The sequence below is a fragment of the Elephantulus edwardii genome, unplaced genomic scaffold, assembly GCF_000299155.1.
Source record: "Elephantulus edwardii isolate Elephantulus edwardi_28Jun2011 unplaced genomic scaffold, EleEdw1.0 scaffold00128, whole genome shotgun sequence".
NCBI lineage: Eukaryota > Metazoa > Chordata > Mammalia > Macroscelidea > Macroscelididae > Elephantulus > Elephantulus edwardii.
This window is the reverse complement of record NW_006399878.1, coordinates 2,773,596-2,777,498: the sequence shown is the minus strand read 5'-3', so window position 1 is coordinate 2,777,498 and position 3,903 is coordinate 2,773,596. Positions and strand designations below refer to the sequence as shown.

Here is a 3,903-nt window from a genome sequence, read left to right as displayed (position 1 = left end):
CTTGCTTTATCCTGAGCCAGTCTCACTGACTCCATCTCACCTAATCCCATTGCTCTAGTTACCTTGTCAATCCATCTCATCTAGAGTCTTCCTCTCCTGCACGGTCCCTTGCCCTTCCAAGTATAATGTCCTTCTGTGAAGAAGGACTGGTTCCTCCTGGCCAGGTGCCCAAATAGGCCACCAAAGCTCCCTAGTATATGACACAGAGTTTCAAAATCCTTGGCCCCAAGGAGAAACTTTGTTTCACCCTCTCCAAGACAACCATCCTCTGTTCTGTTGGCAGTCCATAGTATGTACAATACTCTTTTCCAGTATCACAGCTCAAAGGCATCAATTATTTTTCTGTCATCCTAAGTCATTGTCCAGCTCTCTGATGCATAGCTAGTAATTGCAAAGACCATGGCCTGAATCGGGTGCACCTAAGTCTCTAGACTGACATCATGCCTCTATGGCACTTTAGAGAGGTCCCTAGAGACTTTCACAGTGCAATTCATCTTTTGATTTCCTGACTGCTGGTGCCAAGAGTGTTGATTGTGGAGCTGAGCCAGTTGAAATTGTTAACTTCAATCTTTTCTCTATCCATTATGGTGCTGTCAATTGGCCCAGTGGTGAGAATCTTTGTCTTCTTAATGTTAAGCTTCAATTAATAATGAAGACTACAGTCCTTGATCTTCTGCAACAAATGTTTCAGGCCCTCCACTGTTTCAAGAAGCAAGGTTGTATCATCTGCAGAAAGCAGGATCTGCATAACACAGGTTGTTGATGAATCTTCCTCCAATCTGATGTCATACTCATCCTCATAAAGTCCAGCCTCTCGAATGATTTGTTCTGCATACAGATTGAAAAGGTATGAAGACAGGACATAACCTTGACATACTTCTCTCCTAGTTTTGAACCATGCACTGTTTCCTTGCTCTGTTTTGACAACTCCCTCCTGGTCCAAGTCTAAATTTTGCATGAGCACAATCAAGTGTTCTTTTATTTCCATTCTTCTCAGGGTTAGCCACAGTTTGTTGTGGTCCACACAGTAAAATGTCTTTGAATAGTCAATGAAACACAGACATTCCTCTGGTATTCTCTGCTTTTAGCCAAGATCCATCTGACATTAGTGGTAATGTCTTTAGTACCATGGCCTCTTCTAAATCCAGCTTGTATTTCTGGTAATTATCTGTTAATGTACTGTTCCAGTCATTTTTTGGATAATCTTCAGCAGAGTTTTGCTTGTGTGTGATATTAGAGGCATTGTTCTATAATTTCCACACTCTATGAACAGTCTTAGGAGCTTGTTAAAATGTGAGTTAGAACCAGCTGGGATCTATAAGAATAACCTGGGGAACCAACTTGGCTCTTGTTAAAACTTTGGCACTAAGTCAGTCTATCTACGGTGGAAATAAAAATGCTCAACTAGGGTAAAATCAGAATGAAACCATTTGAAGCCCTATTTGAAGCTCAATGCTTCATTTTTAAAAAGTATTTAATTTATCTCTAATTTTTACTAACTAATTTGAAACCCATTTTTGGGATCGAGTAATGTAATAATAAGATAGAATGTATATGATTAATAAAATTTTACCTTAGCTTTCCTCTTTTTAAAAATGTATCCGTATCTTCAAATCCACCAGATGCTCTGCTGGATAAGGAGGTTCAATCTCCTGCAGTACCAGTCAGATCTGATTTGACGGTACACACACAAAGATAATAAAATAAATTTATCTGTATCTATATATCTATATCTATATACACATACACTTCTTGTTATGTACCATCAAGTCAGAGCAGACTCATAGCTGACTCTCTGTAGATATTTTAGAGGCAGTTAATTGCATGGAAGGAGATAGCCCATCCTTCTTTTGCAACTGTGTGCCTTTGAGATTGCAATGCAGCTTCATATATATATAATCAAATAGCCAGGATATTTTGAGATTTTTAGTAAACAGATGTAGGATTTGTTCCTGGATTGTTTTAGAATTTCTTGTGGAGATGATGAGTAATTTTGAGTGCTGGCTCTGTGAAATGTGTTCATCACCCTCTTTTTTTGGCTAAAATGTTTCTGCAAACAAAATCAGTGAATAAGAATTATTCAGAATCATTAAATTTAAAAAGGGCTTGTTATTCGCTAAGAACCATCTATGCTTCCATTTGGATTTGGCAGTGGTAACCGCAACAACACAACAAAGGGACGTAGTATGCAGGTAGCTGTGATCTACCACTGAAGAGAAATAGGCAGCCTGTGAAACCTAATCGAGGGCTGCTGTGAGTTGGAGCCAACTTGACAGCAGTGAGTTTGATTTGACATTGACTGTTATTTTGGGTTGTATTTTTGTTTTTTTGGGATTTTTTGCAATTGGGAAAACATTTCCAATTTTTACTCTTAAAAACAGGAATCAAAATTGCAAAGGCAGGTTTATAGTCACTTCTGAAGGGAGGGTCATTTTGGAACGTCACAAGAACGCATACACAGACGGAAATCTAGCTAAATTGCAGTTGCTCATCAAGTTGCATTCATGCCTGCATTTTCTCAATCAGTTCTTCCTTGTATTTGCCTTTGTCTTTTCCGACTTGCCGACGTTTAGCTTTACGTTCAAGAATTTTTTTCCCCCCAGTCTTTATCCAATTTCAGCCCGGTGATAACCACCTTGCTTGGGTGAAGGCCCACATGCGCAGTTGTACCATGAGCCTTCTCACGCTGCACTCTTTCGATGTAGATTACAGACTTCTTTCTGTACCTACCCCTGGACTGCTTGCCAATTTGCTGACTTTTTTAATCTCCTCGCACCATCTGGACCTCGTCATCCTTGCGCATGAACATGGAGCACACGTACTTCTGGCGCAGCTCCTTGGACAGAGAGGAGGACGTAATCTTCCTGCGCACATGGGAGGGGGCATTGAAGTGGTGTTTGGGGTTCTTGCTGTGGTCCGAGGTAACGAAAGGGTTGAACATTGACTGTTTTATTACTGAAAACCAAAACCATTGCTGTCTAATTAACTCCAATTTATGGAGACGCTACATTGGGTTTCTGAGGTTATATATTTTTAACCATAGTAGACTGCTCATCTTTGCCTTATGTAGTGGTTTGTGGATGTGAACCACAAAAGTGCAACCTCCCTATACCACCAGACCCAACAAAGACTTTCTTAAAGAGATTGAACACAACACAAGAAGCCTTATTATAGGTTTATCATGTATAAAAGAGTGTATTTTCAGGGATTCCCCCACCCCCAGCCTTTATGTTCTTACCATTCTGCCTAGTGTCCATGGGCAATTAGAAACTTGTGAATAAATCATCTTTCGGAAGTTTCACTTTCGGTTGGTTTAATGATTAGACAACAAATTATGGATAATTTGGGGGAAAATATCACAAAAGCCTAAGTGAATGAATCATACTACTCACCTACCTTTGTATTTAACTCTGATTTATAATATTATATCCTTATAACTTTATAACAATTTATAACTTTTTATCTCTGGAATAGGACTGGCTTGGATTTATCTACAAGAACATATATCTCAGGTGACTTAAGACCAACAATTTAGCGCTTCACTAAGTTGATAAGTTAAAGAGTATCTAAACTTTGTATAACTATTTGCATTCTGTAGTCTTTGAAGATCATGAAATGATATTCTACCAGTATTCTGGGTTACGCTTATGTAATTACCACCACTCATCCATCAATCTGTCATAAGTGGTAACTTGCATGTCACTGTGATTTTGGAAGCAATGCCACCAGTATTCCAACTACCAACAGGGTTATCATTGCTAGATAGATTTTAACAGAACTTTTTTTTGTGTGTGTGTGTGTTTTTTTTTAGGTTGTTTATTTTTCATTTCAATGAACATCTACAGAGATTTTGGGATTCCATTCATTCATTGTTGCACCCTTCTCCCCGCACAAACCCCCCCC

At 39.0% G+C, this 3,903-nt stretch overlaps 1 pseudogene; it reads right to left on the bottom strand.

Annotated features, from left to right (window-relative positions):
• Positions 1 to 2,502: 2,502 nt before the first annotated feature.
• On the bottom strand, positions 2,503 to 2,941 carry LOC102865302 (annotated as a pseudogene).
• Between the last annotated feature and the right edge of the window lie 962 nt (positions 2,942 to 3,903).